This window comes from Peromyscus californicus, unplaced genomic scaffold (assembly GCF_007827085.1).
Source record: "Peromyscus californicus insignis strain IS unplaced genomic scaffold, ASM782708v3 Scaffold_17__1_contigs__length_78620276, whole genome shotgun sequence".
Lineage (NCBI taxonomy): Eukaryota > Metazoa > Chordata > Mammalia > Rodentia > Cricetidae > Peromyscus > Peromyscus californicus.
Window position 1 is genome coordinate 38,626,272 of NW_026294469.1, and position 19,723 is coordinate 38,645,994.

The 19,723-nt window shown below is 40.1% G+C and overlaps 1 protein-coding gene across 2 annotated transcripts in view; it reads right to left on the reverse strand.

Annotated features, from left to right (window-relative positions):
• Dtwd2 (DTW domain containing 2) overlaps positions 1-19,723 on the reverse strand; it is a 71,012-nt gene that overhangs the window by 38,563 nt on the left and 12,726 nt on the right. The gene's annotated exons all lie outside the window — the stretch shown is intronic.

Consider the following 19,723-nt stretch of genomic DNA (forward strand, 5'->3'; position numbering starts at 1 on the left):
GAACAGAAGTTATGACAAAAAAAATGGACCCAGAGGCATCAAAAAATACAGTCTCAGATCCTAAGAGCACAGGAAATAAATTTCAGGAGAGGAAAAATAAACAAAGGAAAGCTAGGAAGGCAAACAACTTGTCTATAACAATAAACCAGGAAACGGCTAATCTTAGCAGGTGAGAAAATAAAAAACAATCACCCAGCCAAGCAGAGACAAGAAACGGCAGGACTCAGTAAATAAATACCTCCCACTAACAACCTTACATGTCAATGGGTTCAAATCACAGGTAAAGAGATGTGGACTGGATGGCTGGATAAAAACTAGATCTAACCATCTCATCTCCAAAACACATACCCCACTGGAAAGACACCCACAGACCAAGAGGCAAAGATTAAAAACAATGTGTCAAAAAACAGAAACCAAAAACATGGCTGATATCTGGTAAAAGAAAACCCAAACCAAAATTAGCCAGTAGAGTTTAGGCCACCACATATTAGTAAGAGAAGTAATTAATTAAGAAGATACAGCAGCCGGGCAGTGGTGGCGCACGTCTTTAATCCCAGCACTCGGGAGGCAGAGCCAGGTGGATCTCTGTGAGTTCCAGGCCAGCCTGGTCTACAGAGCGAGATCCAGGACAGGCACCAAAACTACACAGAGAAACCCTGTCTCGAAGAAAAAACAAAAAAAGAAAATACAGCAATTGTAATTATATACATACTAATCACTGTGAGTCATAATTTCACTCTTCATAGACTTAGAACAAAAAAAATCCTAAAATTCACAGAACACCTCAAATAACCGCAACAGTTTTTTTAAATTTATGCACTTAATGTGTATGAGTGTTTTGCATGCAATGTATGTATGTGTCACACATGGTGCCTGCAGAGTTCAGAAGAGTGTTAGATCCTCTGGAACTGGAGTTACAGTTTTCAGTTGTCATGTGGGTTCTGGGAATTGAACCTGGGTCCTCCACAAGAACAGCTACTCTTAGCTGGGGGGGTGGGGGGTGGTGGTGGTGGTGGTGATGGTGGTGGTGGTGGTGCACACCTTTAATCCCAGAACTACGAAGGCAGAGGCGGGCAAATCTCAGTCTTGTCTACAGAGCAGTTCAAGACAGCAAGAAAAACCAAAGACCAAAAACAACAACAAAAAACAAACAAACAAAAGAACAAATGCTATTAACTGCTGAACCATCTCCAGTCCCAACCACAGCAATCTTAAACAGAAAAGGCAATATCAAAGATATCACAATTCTGGATCTCCAACTATATTACAAAGGCACAGTAACACAATCAGCATTGTTGCGGCGCATTTAAAAGAAATACACTGACCAAAAGAACAGAATACAGAACCCATAAATAAACTCACATGTCAACAGCCACCCAATCTTTGACAAAGAAGTCAGAAATATACATTGGAAAAAAAAAAAACAGCACTCTTCAACAAATAGGGCCACTAAAACAGGACACTGACATTTTAAGAATGAAAGCAAATCTGTTTCTTTGTTCCCATACAAAACAATTCAAAATACATCAAAGACCCTCATTAAACCTGAGAATGAAAGTGCTGGAGGAAAACAGAAGCATATGTAAGGGCCCTCTGAAAAGGACTCAAATAGCACAGGAAATGACCCAAGAGCTGACAGCTGACAACTGAGATTACATGAAATTAAAAAGCTTCTCAACAGCAAAGGAAATGATGAGCAGAGTAAACACTGAGACTACAGAACAAATCTTCGAGAACTAAACATGTGCCTGGGAATTAATATCTACAATCTATGAAGAACTGCAAAAATAGAAAACCAAATCATCCAATAAGCAAAAGGTCAAGATGAGGTGAATAAACAATTTCAAAGAAGAAATACAAAAACCAATTATCATTTGAGGCGTGTTTATGGCTATACTGGCAAGTGACACTGCCATGTGTCCCTGCAGTGAACAAGGGAAAAGCCCTCAGTACACATACAGGACTGATCACTGTCATATCTTACCTCTACTCATGTAATGTAACACAAGGGAAGAAACGCTTATGCTAAACTACAGAGTGTGGGCAAATGGGTTGAAATAGCTATTATAGCAACCAACTCTTTCTACTCCTGCTAAAGACATTATCTAGATCCCAGCTTCTCAAACTATGGGTCACAAACCAATGTGAGGTCAAGTATCTCAATGAGTGAGTCACAAAAAATCTGACAACAGCAAAGGGTTCTGATGGTACGATGACCAAAAAGCAACAAAATCAAACATGTAACAAGCCTGAGGTGTGTCTGACAGCACCTGCCCAAATATCATTGCATGTGTTTTCCCTGCAGCCTTGGTTCTGAACATATAATATGCATACTTTGCATGCACATGCTATTAAACCATGCAACACCAACAAACCTTTGCTCTTTAAAACATCCTGGCTCAATTTCAGACTACCATATGTTAGGAAATGCAGTGCTTTTACTGTACATATGAAGTTTGTTGTTCTTATTGAAACTTAATGATTTAATTACTGAAAACAGACAATACTTTATCATCATGCCTCAGCACTTAAAGTATTAATATTGTATTATAATGCTTGATTGCTGTGGGATGTTCGGTATGCTGTGAATGTGTTGCTCTGATTGGTTGATAAATAAGATGCTGATTGGCCAGTAGCCAGGCAGGAGGTATAGGCAGGATAAACAGACAAGGAGAATGCTGGGAAGTGGAAGGCTGAGTCAGGAGGAGGGGAGCAGCATGTAACTGCACACAGGTATAGCCAGGGAACACGTGGCAACATATAGATTAACAGAAATGGGCTGAGTTTAAGTGTAAGAGCTAGTCAGTAGTAGGCCTGAGCTAATGGCCAAGCAGTTTTAATTAATATAAGCTACTGAGTAATTATTTCATAAGCAGCTGTGGGGTCTGTGGGGCTGGACAAGACCGGAAAAAACTTCAGCTACACTTGATTTTTGTAAAAAGTGCTGTCTGAGCTGCTGGCTTGTATCTTATATAAAGATCACTAAACGAATTTCAGCAGGCAACATGGTGGCACGTGCCTTTAATTCTAGCACTGGGAGAATGAAAACAGGAAAATCAGGAGTTCAAGGTCAACCTCGGCTACATAGAAAGTTAAAGACTAGCCTGGGACACACGAGAACCTGTCTCAAATTTCAAAAAATAATAACTTTGTCAGGAGATTAGAACAGAATTTCCAACCATTTCCAAACATACTTTTGCCATTTTATACTATGTATTATTCATGCATATTTCACCTGATAATTATAAAATTAAAAGTATTTATCCACTCTGAAAATTACTAAAAATGCTGCATGTTCTACAGTATCAAATATTCAGCTAAGATTTAATTCTTTATGTAAAAGCAAACACTTCTATCTCATTAGTATATAAATTTGCTTTCATTTTAAGAAATAATAAGTTTGGATATATTCCAAAGAATTGTTTTAAAATAAAGTTCTTGATGATATGTTATCAGTAAATGTTTGATTTGTATAGCTATATTATATGTTCAAGGTGCATAAATTTTTCTTTAAGTAAAAAAGAGGAGTAACAAGGGGAGGTCTTTTAACGATTTATTTTTATTTTATGTATTTCTGACTATATGTATGTATGTACATCGTGTGTATGCAGTGCTCCCGGAAACCAGAAGGGGCCATTGGATTCCCTGGAGCTAGAACTACAAAGGTTACAATCTATCATGTGGGTTCTGGGAACTAAACCTGGAGAGATAGCAGGTGTTCTTAACCACCAACCTCTCTCTCCAACCCCAATAATGGGAAAGGGTTTAAGAAGCTCTGGTTTAGATGGTACCTGGTCAGGGATAAAAACACACCATCTTGGGCTGAAGAACTAGCTCAGCAATTAAGAGCACTTGTTGCTCTTGCAGAGGACCCAAGTTCAATTCCCAGCACCCATATGGCAACTCACAACCATCCATAACTAGAGTACCAAGGGATCTGATGCCCTCTTCCGGGCATGCAAGTGGAACACAGACATACATGAAGGCAAAACATAATACATAAAATACATAATTTTTTGTTTTGTTTTTTGTTTGTTTGTTTGTTTTGGTTTTTTGTTTTGTTTTGTTTTCTTGTTTTTGTTTTTATTTTTCGAGACAGGGTTTCTCTGTATAACAGCTCTCGCTGTCCTATAATTAATTTTTATAGACCAGACTGGACTCGAACTCACAGAGATTCGCCTGCCTCTGCCACCCAAGTCCTATGATTAAAAGCGTGTGCCACCACAGCCTGGCAAAACACATAAATCTTAAAACACACACACACACACACACACACACACACACACACACACACGCACACGCGCACGCGCACACGCACACGCACACACACACACACACACACACACACACACACGATCCCAGCCTCTTTCCCTCAATGAACCTTAAGTAGACTTAAGGAAAAACCAATGTACCCACTTTCTAGCTCCCTTTGAGATGATCTGGTATGACTGTCTTATCTCATGCTGAATGTCCTGTCATGACTATAAACAGATTTACAGGGGTGACAAGTCCTTTCATGCTCACTAGAATAAAGCACAGGAAGGGGCAAACAGGCATTAATGAATCTGAACATACCAACAAATGTAGATCAAGGTCTGCTATAAGAAAGAACTCTTTCTGTAAAAGGAGAACTAGGGTAACATTCAAATTCTAAAAAGCTTAAGATTCTAATTCTTCACATGAAATTTATCAAAAATATAAATTAAGATGATCAAAGAAAAAAAATCAAATAAAAATTTGTTTCTCGAGCATAACATCAGGCAATTTAAAGTTAGGCCCTAACCATATTCCAATAGGTAAGGTAGAATTCAATTTGGAAATTTTTAATAAACATATACAAATTTTGGCTAAAGAACAGCTATGGTTTTACAAACATTAACTTGAATATTTTATAGATAAAATCCTAACATTATAGCACCCTGTGCTGCCATAGTAGTGAATATTCATTTCAAATATTTAGTAGATGAATCACCAATTACACTACATTTTTATAACTATCATTCATCAGCTGTGTTGTGCAGCATTTATTATTAGGTTTAGATCTTTAAAAACCTTGGCATCACTAAACTTCCTTAGTGGCATTGTGAAATCAACTTACTCAAACTGCCCTTTATAAAAACTCCCTCAAAGAACTCAGTGAAAATGTTACATGAGACTAATTTGATAAAAAGTAAGTTGAACCAATATATTGTAGCCTTTTTAAAATTTAGCTTTGAAAAATTGAATATTAAATACAACTAAGTACAAAAATCAAGTTATCTTCCTATCGAGGAACCATTAAGAACATTTACCAAGTATGCTCTAAAAATCTATTAATAAAATTAGTTCTCTAGAACTGGTTAGATCCCTGGTCCATTTAAGCCATCAATCCGTACACTACTTAGTACATTACTTTAAAGATGGTGTCTAACCAGAACTACATGTATGCTCTAGAACACTCCTTGTATGCAACTATTTCTTCATTTTGCTACAATAATATGGGGACCAGGAAGTGAAATATGGTGATTTGAATGACATGTCCCTCTAGTAAGTCTTGGACTTTTGAATATTTGGTCCCCAGCTGACAGCTGTTTGGAGGAAGTACGTCATTTGGGGTGGACTTTGAGCATGCTCTCTACTTCCTATTTGGTATTTGAGATGTCACAAATATTAGCTTGTATCACCATCACCTAAGAGGCTCATTAAGCTAGACTGCTGAGCCTAACCATCACCTCACCGAGCTTCTGACAAAGTAGCCCTGTGAATTTGTATTTCTGACAAGTTGGTGGTTGGTGGGTGATATTGATGCTGCAGATGGGGATGGATAGCAGAGGACGGTCTCAGATGCACTTCCCTATAAGCATGCACCCCTGTAGGATTTTCTTTCCCACTGAGTGAATTGAATTCATTCCTATCTAAATGCTGCCTACTTATCCATCCCTGCATCTGACTGTCAAAGCCTTTTGAATTTTTAAAGAAGCAGTTACCAAAGAACAAACAACAGAACAGTGAACGAACAAGCCAGTGAAACCATTTTCTCTTCATGAAAATATGACCTTTCCTAGACAACCAGTTCAGTTGCCCTGACAACTCTATCACTAGGCAACCCTGCATATGATTAAAACAACCCACAACTGATAGAATGCATACTGCCTGGAAAACTATAAAGGCCTGATCAAGACACTGTACTTTGCGCTTCCCTAAAATGGAGCCTAGAAACTTGCTAGTTATGAGCTATCAGTTCCTGTGGGTATGAAGCTATCATCTATAGCTGTGCTGTGTGCAAGTCACCTTGCTCGTGAGCCCAACTGCTATGCTAGACTGGTTTCTTTTTTTTCACTTCAGTGTTGTAGGGGCTTTGTATAGTCGTTGTGGTAGTTTGAATGAAAATGGCGCCCATTGGCTCATATGTTTAAATAACTGGTCCCCAATTGACTGAACAGTTTGGAAGGTGGTGTGGCCTTGTTAGAGGAGCTGTATTACTGGGGGCAGACTCTACCATTCCCATTGTCTCTTTGCCTCATGGTTTCATTTCAACACGTGAGCTCTCAGCTACTGTTCCAGTGTCTGCCTGCTGCTGTGCTCCCGGCTATGAAGGTCATGGACTCTAAGCCTCTGTGACCACAAGCTCAAATGAAATGTTTTCTTCTATGACTTGGATCTGATAGTAACAACAAACTGATCTCCAGGGCTCTAATGGAAGTTTCCTGGATCACATTCCATAGATGATTAAAAAATTAGTATGTATTTCTAATACATATATTTATTTATAATTATATACATTTTATTTACTAATACTACATGTGTCTCATAAACATTTCTCTTATAAATGAAACCCTGTATTTCTGGTCTCCATTTGAATAGTCTATGACCAACTTAATAAGTGGTAGGATGTAAGAGGCAAAACTGTTACTGAAGAAAACAGCTAAGTATTTTGAGTAAACACTGTAAGCATGATGTAGGCTAAAATTAATTGCTTCGCCTCATGCTTTGATAACCTCATAAAACATCATCACTTATGTATTTAAACTTAGTCTCTAGTAACCTAATTCTGATTACAATTTCTAACTATTTAGTTGTTTTGTGTGAATGTGTGTGTGAGCACGTATGTGTGCAGGTGCACATGCAAGAGTATATATGTGCACATGGAGGCAAGATGACAACTTAAGGCATCATTCCTCAGGAGTTATCCACACTGGTTTTTGAGACATGGTCTCCATCAGCTTGGACCTTGCCAAGAAAGGTTGGTTGGCCAGAAAGCCTCAGGGTCCTCCTATCTCCATTTCCTCAGAGCTTGAAAGTAGCATGTGCCAACACACCCAGCTTTGGTGTTTGTTTGTTTGTTTGTTTTGCTTGCTTGTTTGGCTGCGGTTTTGTTTTGACACAGGGTGTCTCTATGCAGTCCTAACTATCCCAGAACTCTGTGTAGACCAAGCTGGCCTCCAGCTCACAGAGATCTACCTGCATCTGCAAAAACAGTGCTGGGATAAAAGCTGTGCACCACCCCTCCAAGCTACAAGCAGCTTTTCACAGGGGCTCTGCGGACCAAACTCGGGTTCTCATGCTGTTCTCATGCTCGCATGACCAGCACTTCAATAACTGAGCCTCTCTCCAGCCCCAATCTACAGCTCTTTACAACATCTACTCCTTTCGCTCTCTGTTAGTGAGTTACTTTATAACGAGAATTTGTGTCTGTTATCTTAAATACTCTCCTCTCTACAGTGCATGCTGTAATGATGACTAATTGTTCAGCCGTAAAACTATCTCTTAATAAAATAGTAAGTGAAGAGTAATCATCTTCACTCTAAATATCTGAAAAAGAAAGAATAAAAACTCTATATAGCTAAACTTAAACCTGAAGGTTATTTTATATTGTATTTTGGATGGATAATACATTAAACAAAAATCCATAGCTGCATAAATATATTAAATAATAAATTCAATCAATTCTTATTTTAATATGCACTACACATCTAACTAACTATAACAGAATGACCAAAGAGCTGAATTTTTCCATTCACTACTTTTATAATGCATTGTAAACACATTGTTTTTCCACTCATTGGGCTTTATCTTCTTTAAAAATCTATATAACCCAATAAATTGTAATTATATTCCTAAAATATGAATGGAAACTACAAGGAATTTCCCTAAGGGAACTGAATGAAATAAGCTTTTTCTTTGTTTCTCACTAGAGACGTAGGAATGACTATGTAGGCCACCTGTCAGACTTCCTTAGTGAGTGAGGCAGCAGCAGGGTAACCCATCACTCCAAGCACACACACTACAGCCTGTGGGCTAATGCAGTTATGTCTGACATAGATCTGAGATCTAGGACCTACAAAAATATCTTTCAAAACCTAATTAAGTCCCTTGTATAATAGTCACTGAAAACTTTTTCCTATTACAGTACTGATTTTAATCAAGATCATCTCCCATAAGTAAAAGTAAACTTTAAAGATATATGAATACAGTTAGAATCATTACTATTTTGAAGGATTATTACTCACTAAAGAAACACAAGTGCAAACCTATAACACGAATCTTAAACGGTCTTATAGATAGTGCCAGTTATTGGGGTGAATTCTGAAAGATCAGAACAAGTCACAGCCAACCTCACCTCGACAACTCCTCATCGGATCCTGTTTCCACAAAACTTCAGACTGAAAGCTTCTGAGTCCTCACCAAAATGGATTTCAGCTCAACCGCTGCTGAAAGTCTAAAAGTTTAAAAGCCTCTAGTTCCTGGTCCTCACACCTTGTATACCTTTCTGCTTCCTGTCATCACTTCCTGGGATTAAAGGTGTGTGTCTTTGCCAAGCAAGACAAGAGATCTCAAGTTCTAGGATTAAAGGCATGTGCCACCATGCCTGGTTCTGTTTCCAGTGTGGCCCTGAACTCACAGAGATTCAAATGGATCTCTGCCTCCTGAGTGATAGGATTAAAGGTATGTGTGCCACCATTTTCTGGCCTCTATGTCTATCTAGTGGCTGTTTTGTCCTCTGACACCAGGTAAGTTTATTAGGATATACAATATATCAAACCACAAAAAAAAATAGTTTAACTCTAATTTTCCAAAACACAACAGTGTTTTTTTAATGCTCTCAAAGTGGGAGAAAGTTAAGAATGCCACAGCTCTTTACCACATTAACTGAAGTCTATAACACAGCACACACAAAAATGGCAACAATGTTCTCATTTTAAAACAGGCTTTAGAAAACTAAATCCCACAGTGCCCTCTGCTGTTTCGGTTTTTTTTGTTGTTGTTGTTTTGTTGTTTTTTGTTTTTTTTTTAGATTTATTCACTTTATCCACTGTGTGCAGATGCTTGCATACCCGCATGTGATCTGCATGCAGGTGCCAAAGAGGCCAGACAGGGCATCAGATCTCTTGGAACTGGAGTTATAGGCAGTTGTGAGCACTGTAGTGGGTACTGGAACCAGATCCAGTTCCCCTGGAAGAGCAACATGCACAATTAATCACTGAGCCATCTCTCCAGCCCCCCACTATTCTTGCTGTCTTTTAAAGAAACTAGAACGATCTGGAAGATGAATGCTAGTTATTAGAATTCTTTTTAAACTATATACTCAGCTTGACCAAAGAAAAGAATACAACTGTACAAATGTTTAACATATTAAAATTTTCATCCAATAGATAGGTAACCTCTTCCATGTATGACTAGTTCATATTTAAGTAACTATAACATTCTATTATACTCCCCCCCCCCCCCAGCTGTTTTTCTTACTGGATTCTTTTATAACTGACTTTAGGAGTTGAGGAAAAACAGAAAAGAGACAAATTACTATTGTAAGCTGTCTAATTAGACTTAAGGTCCACTCTACAGGGGAGAAACCAAGCCTAGTACTGGAAACCGAGTCAGTGTACTGGGGCTAGTGAGGTCATGGACATGAGAAAAGAATCTACTACTGCCATTTGCTAGAAAAGCATAACTCCTTACTATATTCTAAATCTTATTCTTATAACCACAGATATACTCACAGTGCATACTCCTCATCACAGAAGACTCTCTTTACACCAAATGGAAATCGTTATTGAAAGCCAGAAACGGACAGAACATGGAGAGAATAGATTATGGGAGCCCAGCCCCAACAGATGCATCTATATCATAGCTCCTATATCGTGGCTTAGGAAACATTGAAGAAGAATGTGCAGGAGGACTGTAAGAGCCAGAACACCAAGAAGTCAGCTGTGAAGCAGCCTCTACTAGAAATGGCTGCATAAACAGGACTGGAACAATGGCTGCATCAATGGACACGTTAATGTGGAAGGGGGAATTTTTCATAGGGCCCCATCCATAGACAAGGAACCACAGACAATGAGTTCTGGGAGGAGAATTAGCCTTTCGCAGGAAGGAGCCCACTTATTGGTTGTCCAATGCAGTGTTCAGCTCTGAAACCATATACACACCAACAACAAAATGAACCAAGCAAGTTGCACTTATATACTTGCACACATACATACACACACACACACACACACACACACACACACACACACACACACACACAACAATAATAATCAAAGGAAAAGAGGCTACGAACCTGGGAGTGGGAGGGCAGTGGGAAGGGTTGGAGGGAAGGTACCTGGGAGGGGCTAGAGGAAGGAAACGGGGGTGGGGGGTGATGTAAAAATACTCTTTCAATTAAAAACATATTTTAAGACAAAAAATTTACTGTTGTAAGACAGGTAGAAACTCCACAAAGACAGTAAAGTATCTTGAGATTTTCCAACACCTGCCTAGAAGGCACACCTACAGCAGTAGAGAAGTAAGTAAGTGTACGTACTGTGGATGCACATCTTACTCTTGGTTACAGTAGGCCTCACCTAACTATAAAATGATAAATGATAACATTTTACTATCATTACTGGGAAATATATTTTCAACAGATTATTTCCTCATTATTTCTTCCTTTTTTTTTATTATTTTTTTTTTTTTTTTGGTTTTTTTTTTCGAGACAGGGTTTCTCTGTGTAGCTTTGCGCCTTTCCTGGAACTCACTTGGTAACCCAGACTGGCCTTGAACTCACAGAGATCCGCCTGGCTCTGCCTCCCGAGTGCTGGGATTAAAGGCATGCGCCACCACCGCCCGGCTTATTTCTTCCTTTTAAATATCAATGTTATGTATGTTTATGAGACACATGTAGTATTAGTAAGTAAAATATATGTAATTATAAATAAATATATGTATTAGAAATACATACTAATTTTTTAATCATCTATGGAATGTGATCCAGGAAACTTCCATTAGAGCCCTGGAGATCAGTTTGTTGTTACTATCAGATCCAAGTCATAGAAGAAAACATTTCATTTGAGCTTGTGGTCACAGAGGCTTAGAGTCCATGACCTTCATAGCAGGGAGCACAGCAGCAGGCAGACACTGGAACAGTAGCTGAGAGCTCACGTGTTGAAATGAAACCATGAGGCAAAGAGACAATGGGAATGGTAGAGTCTGCCCCCAGTAATACAGCTCCTCTAACAAGGCCACACCACCTTCCAAACTGTTCGGTCAATTGGGGACCAGTTATTTAAACATATGAGCCAATGGGCGCCATTTTCATTCAAATTACCACAACGACTATACAAAGCCCCTACCACACTGAAGTGACAAAAAAAGAAACCAAAAAAGGGCTGAGAACTTTATTATCAGTTATTCTAGTCAGTTAGCTATGCTTTACTTTCTGCTCTTTTAAGAGAAATAGATAGATGGATGATATACAGACAGTAGGTGGGGATGGATGGATGGAACAGTCTGGAGGACGAATGTGAGTAAGAGAGAGCTTTCACCTAGTAAGCATCCACAATACCCGGGTTTTGATGCCTAAGACAGAAAAAGCAAAGAAGATGGCAAGTAGCTGTCCTAGTAGCAAATTAATCAGTGTCCCCTCCACAAATGCTTCTTCTCTACTTCCATAATTTTTAATATTACTTATACATGTTTTCTTCCATATTTAATTTTCTAAAGGAAGAGATTTTAATCACTTTATATGCCATCAAGTGTTCATTACTTATCAGATACTAGATACTGAATAAATAATGATGGAATAATTTTTTTTTAAATCTACATGCCTCCTCCCACCCCCAAAAAAATGTTCTTTATTTTCTTCTAGTACTGAGGATCAAAGCTAGGCTCTGTGTGTGCAGCTAAAGTGGTGACCCTGAGTCACATCTCCAGCCCATACATGACACAAAGCAAGCCTCCCTCTGTGTACACGTACAGCAGAAGCCCAGGTTCCCTCCCTTGGGCTAATTAAAGGGAGAAACATCCATCCTCACCAGCAAGGAGTCAAAGGTTAAAAGAAAAGCTATTTTCCAAAGACTAGCATAGATTGAGAGGATCGTGTTACTAGAAAATACCTTCATTTTCTATGTTTATTCTTTCATCTTCTCTTTTCTAAAAGTGGCCTATATTTTTAAATATGAGTTTTTTATTTTCCTAATTTTATTTACATGCCTATTTCTTCAAAAAATATAAAGGGAATTGATTTTTTTTTAAATAAAGAGACTATCTTAAGGCTTAGTTTAGTGTTAGTTTATTGCATGAGAACTTAATGTAATAATTAACCCATAGATTTGAAGTCATCTTACCCAAAAGTGCTTTTGTTTGTTTGTTTGTTTGTTTGTTTAAGTAGTTTTGACCAACTCAACATTTGCGTTAAATGAAGACCCACTGAGCCCCTGGGTGGCACCTCCGAGAAGGGGTAACTGACTTACGATGATCTGCAGATTAACACAAATTCTTAATGTCCCTTAGCCTCTGGATTTTGGGGGGTAGGGGTAGGGGAGAATACCCTGGCAATTAAGAGGTTGGATACCAGCAAAAGCACTAATTTATCAATGATAATAAGAGTGATATTTCGCAGAAGTAAAGGGAAGGGGGTAGGGAGTAAAAGAAGAGAGGAGGGAGGGGCAGTAGAGGGAGAACTTAACATCTGCCACACACTTTATGTTAGAGGTGCAATGCAAATGTTCTACCTGTCAGAGGAGGTAGGGTCACTGTCCGAGTTTCCAGGTAGAAACTGGAGGCCCACACAGGTTAATAACTTCCTCAAGAATACAGCAGGGGCCACAACGGCTCTCACTCCAGAACAGGTGCCTTTAATCAGTACACTGTATGGAGTCCATAGGTCTAATGCTCATCAAGCTTTAAGGTACAACTTTATGTGAACTGTTTTAGGCCCTACCGTGGATACACTAGCACCAAAACAGCTGGAAATAAACCCTAGACACTGCAAGAGAGCCAGAAGAAAAAGGTCAGTGCCCAAGCATCCATAAAACAGGTATAAAATGGCTAAGAGTAACTGAGGATATGAGGTTGGATATCAGACTAGATAGAAGAAAGTAAGCAGTACAGTAGCCAGAACCGGAGTTACAGAAACCGTTCAAGGGCTGAGATGGCTCAGTGTGTAGAAGCACTTGCTATGAAAAAAGAAGACTTGAGTTTAGAATCACAGAACCCACACAAAGCCTGGCACAGTACCACACATCTATAATCCCAATGCTCCTAAGGGGAGAGGGGAGGAAAGACAGGAGAATCCTTGGAAATATGCAGTCAGCTAGCCTTGACTACACAGCAGCAAACGATCTCCTGTCTCAGAACAGCAGGTGAGGACCCGCACCCAAGGTTGTCCTCTGACCTCTGACACATGCACTGTAGCTCATACATACCCACACTCACAGACATGAACACACATATACATATCACACACATTATTCACATATATGCAAAGAAAGAAGGAATACAGAGGGAGGGGGAGGGGTGAGTTAGTTCAAATTTGAAAAAAAAAAAAGCAGAAAGGATCGAAACCGCTTTCATCGCAATTAAGTTGGACCCTGAGATAGAGCAGGATTTCATATAGTAGAGAGAAGGGAAGAGATTCTCAAAGGGAAAAAAATAACAGAACAAAGGAAAAGAGTCAAACATAAAACAACTGTTTAGAAGGAACAGTTCTGGATAACAAGGTGGGGATATGTACGGAGTGGCGGAGAAAGGTGCCATATGACAAACATGTGCAGGCAGGGGGTTAAGCTGCAGGCCTTTGGGCAGTAGACTCAGGAGTTTGAACCCCTGCCTTTACCTAAAATACAAGGCCAGATCTCCAGGAAAAGAACAAAAGGGAGTTGGACTGCTAATGAAATGCAAGCTGGGAATCATTAGTACATAACTGTGAAAATCACGACAGTAATGTTAGTGAGCAAAAAACAGATAACAAAGAGTAGCTTAAGCAGCTCGGTTCTTGTGAAGCTAGAGGTAGTAAGTCCCTCCAGCCTGCTTTGTGCTCCTCAATCTCATCCTTCGTGCTGCACACAATCACTGCCTTATGTGCTTCTGCTCTGGAGGCTCCTATGGTAACAGCCAAGTTCCATTCATCTTCGTTCTGCCAGTGTCTGGCTTAGCGAAAGGTGCCATATGACAAACATGTGCAGAACACAACATCTGAGCTGTGTTAGAGATATGACTGAAGAACAAGCTGGATTAAGTATAAACCCTGCTTCCCAGAAGGCTAGAGCGATGAAGTAAGTAGACTCTGAACTCTCAAGAGAAGAAACTACTGATTCACATCTACCTAGATTCTAAGACATGGACTAAGCTACACTTCTTGGAACCTGTGTCACTAAGTGGCACTGGGTCCACTACTCAGAGGCCTTCTCTGCCTTCTGTTTATTCCCCAGCTGGGCAGCTGATCCTCGAGACAAACTTGCCATTCTCACCCTCTTTTATTCTGGGCTTGGTGCTATCCTTTTGATCCTCCGATGGTAACAGTTGAGTTAGACAAGGGGTAAAGTCCTTTCTCAGTCTAAGTCACATGCTCTGGACCAAATTCCAAGAATGTTCTGCCCAAGGAATTACAGCACCTAAGAATCTGACAACACAAAAGCCTCCTGGTCAAGTTTGAGAGTATTTTACCCCACTGGAGGCCAATAAGTCTAACAGAAGAGGTGAGGGTTCTAAGTTAGAGGCAAAGTGTATTATTTGTGGAGCTGTGAGCATCCCAAATACTCACAGCAGTCCCCCCTTTTCCGTAAGTCTTACAAGAATAAAGTGGGTGATCAGTGGGTTATGTTACAGAGGAGAAACAAAGAGCTTGAGGAATCACTGATTTTAAATGGTATACAAACCTCCTCTTTGTTGGAACAAAAATCTCATCTCTCATGGTTGCTTAGTATAAATATGTGGTGGCCCTCAAAGGGAGTGGCACTGTTAGAAGGTGTGGCCTTGCTGGAGGAAGTGTGTCACTGTGGGGGTGGGCTTTGGGGCCTCTTTTACTCACGTTTCCCTTGGTGTGACTATCAGTCGACTTCCTGTTGCCTGCAAGATGTAGCACTCTCAGGTCCAGCACCACATCTGCCTGCATGCTGCCATGCTACCCGTCATGATGATAATGGACTGAACCTCTAAAATTGCAAGTGAGCCACCCCAGTTAAATGTTTTCTTTATGTGAGTTGTCGTGGTCACAGTGTCTCTTCACAGCAATAAAAATCTGAACTAAGACAAAATATTACCCTTAAAAAAAAGGTAAAAACATTGATGTTCTTAAAATCTTACCAGAATATCCTGAGAGATATAAATAGTAGACTGTGTGGGTTGAACAATGTCCCTTAAAAAGACATGTAACAGTCCTAAACCCCTAATACCTGTGAATGTGGTGGTATTTGAATATCAGACCTTTGCAAATGTAATTAAGAATCTTAGAATGAGATCAGTCTAGGATGGCTTAGAATGGCTGCTATAAGGAAAGGGCAGATCTGCTGAAAGAGGGGAGGGCCACTATCTAACAGTATTAAGAACTGCCTACAGCCAGAAGACAAAAACAACAAGCAGCTTTCCTGTAAGATCTCAGACAGACCCAGCACCAGTGACAACTTAAGCGCCAACTCTTGACCTCCAAAATATGAGAACAAATTTCTGTTGTTTTCAGTTTCCAAGTTGTGGTTGGTGGTTTGCAATGGCAACCAGGAAGCCATGATTCCTGGGACAGGTGTCTCCTAATACTTCATCCTCTACTTGTATTGTGCATTATACACAGATTGGCATTTCCTCTGCCAAAACTTACAATGATGTCAACCAGAGATTAAAGAAGTCACTAGGATTCCTGCCAAGAAAACTAATTTAAGAGTATCAAAATTCCATGATGCCACCTAAATTCCTAGATATACAGCAGGATTTGGCTGTGTCTTTAACACTCTGGCAAATTTACAAAAGCTACAAGTTTAAGAAAAAAGCTGTAGGTGTAGCAAGTAAAAGGTACTTGCCTAGCATGCATTAGGTCCTGGGTTCAATCTTTAGATTTAAAGTCTACTTGGTAGGGAAGCCAAGAAGATGGGCTGGACAGATGGATCAATATTGAAGAGCACTGGTTGTTCTTCCAGGGGACTAGATTCAATTCCCAGATCTCACCTAGTAAGCTCACAATGTGTATCACTCCAGTTCCAGGGGGCCTGATGCATCCTTCTGGCTTCCAAAGGTACCAGGCACAGACATGATGTACAGATATACATGCAAGCAAAACAGCTATACACATAAAATAATGTCTTTTGTTACTGTTTTTAAGTCAGTGGATAGTCATTTAGCATATGTGAGTAGGTAATGGCTGTCATGAGACATTATGAGGTGTTTCCATATGTCCCATTATAAGATTCAGCAATGTGTAGCTTTTTCCATTATGCATATACCTCCTCTGTATTGGGAGGGGGGCATAATTAAGAAATACTAAGTATGGAAACCAAGAGAATCATGCAGAATTCATTCATAACTATAACAGACCACTGATTGTCCTTACAGAAATTCCAATAGTCTCTGTTTCAGACAGATCACATTTGTCAAGGGCTACAGAGGCACTAGAAGATGGGCCCACAGCAGGGCAGTGGTGATGTACGCCTTTAATCCCAGCACTTGGGAGGCAGAGGCAGATAGATGGGTCTCTGTAGCTTAAAGTTTTCCTGCCTGGCCCACAGTCAGGATAAATCTCTCTCACCTGCCAGTCCCACAGCCATCAGACCCAACCAAGTAAACACAGAGACTTATATTGGTTACAAACTGTATGGCCGTGGCAGGCTTCTTGCTAACTGTTCTTACAACTTAAATTAATCCATTTCCATTAATCTATACCTTGCCACATGGCTCATGGCTTACCGGCATCTTTACATGCTGTTTCTCATCATGGCGGCTGGCAGTGTCTCTCTCTCCAGCTTCCTGTTCTCTCAATTCTCCTCTCTGTTAGTCCCGCCTATACTTCCTGCCTGGCCACTGCCAATCAGTGATTTATTCATTGACCAATCAGCAACACATTTGACATACAGACCATCCCACAGCACTTCCCCTTTTCTTTTCTTAAAAAGGAAGGTTTTAACCTTTACACATCTCCAAAGTCAGCTTGGTATATTTGGGAATTTGGGCGTAGCTTCTCTTACTACTTCCTGCTGGAGGGGGGCGCTGTATCTTATGGGGACACAAAGAACATTTTAGGATTATGGAGCAGTCCATGAGGGTGTATTCGTCTGAGCCAGTTGCCTTGAAACGGTTCTGGATGTTGGATCATCTGGGCCATGGTGTCATCGGAGACCTTTCAGGGGGTCTTGGTTGGTCAAACCTGATGTATCTTAATCTGGAATAAATCCATAGCCTCTGGCTTTCTGTGGGAACAAAAGCAGAATCTCCTTTCCAAAGCAACATATCCTTATATCCAAATTTTGAAGTCAAGGTACCTTTAAAATATGCATATTGGTTTAACTCAGCTTCCTTTACAATTAAATATCTCTCTGTAGTTAAGAATCCCAAAGACAACACAATCCAGATTCTCTGTGTAATATTCATCTTCACGTGGCTTATTTTTTATATTAATTTTACTGTCTCTTTAAAGACTTTATTTTTTAAAACTATGTATTTGTTTCTGTGGATAGTCATTTAGCATATGTGAGTAGGTAATGGCTGTCATGAGACATTATGAGGTGTTTCCATATGTCCCATTATAAGATTCAGCAATGTGTAGCTTTTTCCATTATGCATATACCTCCTCTGTATTGGGAGGGGGGCATAATTAAGAAATACTAAGTATGGAAACCAAGAGAATCATGCAGAATTCATTCATAACTATAACAGACCACTGATTGTCCTTACAGAAATTCCAATAGTCTCTGTTTCAGACAGATCACATTTGTCAAGGGCTACAGAGGCACTAGAAGATGGGCCCACAGCAGGGCAGTGGTGATGTACGCCTTTAATCCCAGCACTTGGGAGGCAGAGGCAGATAGATGGGTCTCTATGAATTTGAGGCCAGCCTGGGCTACAGAGAGGCCTCCAGGATATCTGGGGCTACTCAGAGAAAGTCTATCTCAAAAATAAAAGTATAATAAATAAAAAATGAAAACTAAGCCGGGCGGGTGGTGGCGCACGCCTTTAATCCCAGCACTCGGGAGGCAGAGCCAGGCGGATCTCTGTGAGTTCGAGGCCAGCCTGGTCTCCAAAGCGAGTTCCAGGAAAGGCGCAAAGCTACACAGAGAAACCCTGTCTCGAAAAACAAAAAAAAATAAAAAAAAAATAAAAAAATGAAAACTAAGACAAAAAAGAAGATGGGCCCCATTATGATCATGTTCGACTAGTGTCACTTATATCCCACGTACTAATCACTAGGGAGAAAAGTGTTATGGTTTGAGGGTGAATGTATAAAGGTTTAGTTGTCAGCTGATGGACTTTAGAGAGATCACTGTATCCTGAGTGGCCCAGGTGGACAAAGGAGGCTGGGGGAATGTGCTGTGGGATATCTTTCTGTATGCTATGAATATGTGTTGCTCTGATTGGTTGATAAATAAAGCTGCATTGGCCTATGCCATGGCAGGATGGAGCCAGGTGGGAAAATCCAAGAGAGATAGTGAGAGAAGAAAGGAGAGTGGGAGGAGACACCAAACTGCGATCCAAGGAGCAACACGTACATGACAATATATAGATTAATAGAAATGAGTTAATTTAAGATGAAAGAGCTAGTTAGCAAGAAGCCTGCCATAAGCCATACAGTTGGTAATTGATATAAACCTCTGAGTGATTATTTTATAAATGGCTGCGGGACCTCGGGGCCAGGTGGGACTCGAGAAATTCCGGCTACAGGGATGGGGGGTGGTAATGACTCTGAAAGACTTTTCTAGTCTCCAGCCCATTTCTCTTGGCCTCTCTCTCTCTCTCTCTCTCTCTCTCTCTCTCTCTCTGCCTCCCACCCACCACGAACCAGCCACTTTGCTCTCTTAGCCATTAAGTTATGTCTCACCACTTACAAGCCCAGAAGCAAAAGAACAAAATGCCCATGAAAGTTCTGAAACAGTAAACCAAATCAGCCTCCCCCTTTTAAGTTGGTTCTCTCAGCTACCCTATCAGTGTGACAAAAAGTAGCATACAGAGAATCAGGAATTATCACCACTGCTGGCCCACTGGGAGGCAACTTTGCTATCTGATGCCTGTTGATTTCAAACCCAAGTATCAAGTCTTCAATTTATACTTACTTACTGGATTCCAGACTGTGTAGCCAAAGAGCTGAGACCAACTTCTGTGTTGGTCATTCTGTTGCAAAATAACTAAAAACACTTCTTTAAAAGCCCCAAGAAAAGACCTAACAAAGGTTTCCACTAAGAGAACTGTCAGGATACTTTATCTGCTATTAAGGAAATCCATGATTGAAGGGGAAAAAAGAAGCAGAGAAGGACGGACAGACGAGGAGAAGGAAGAAGAGCCCAATCAA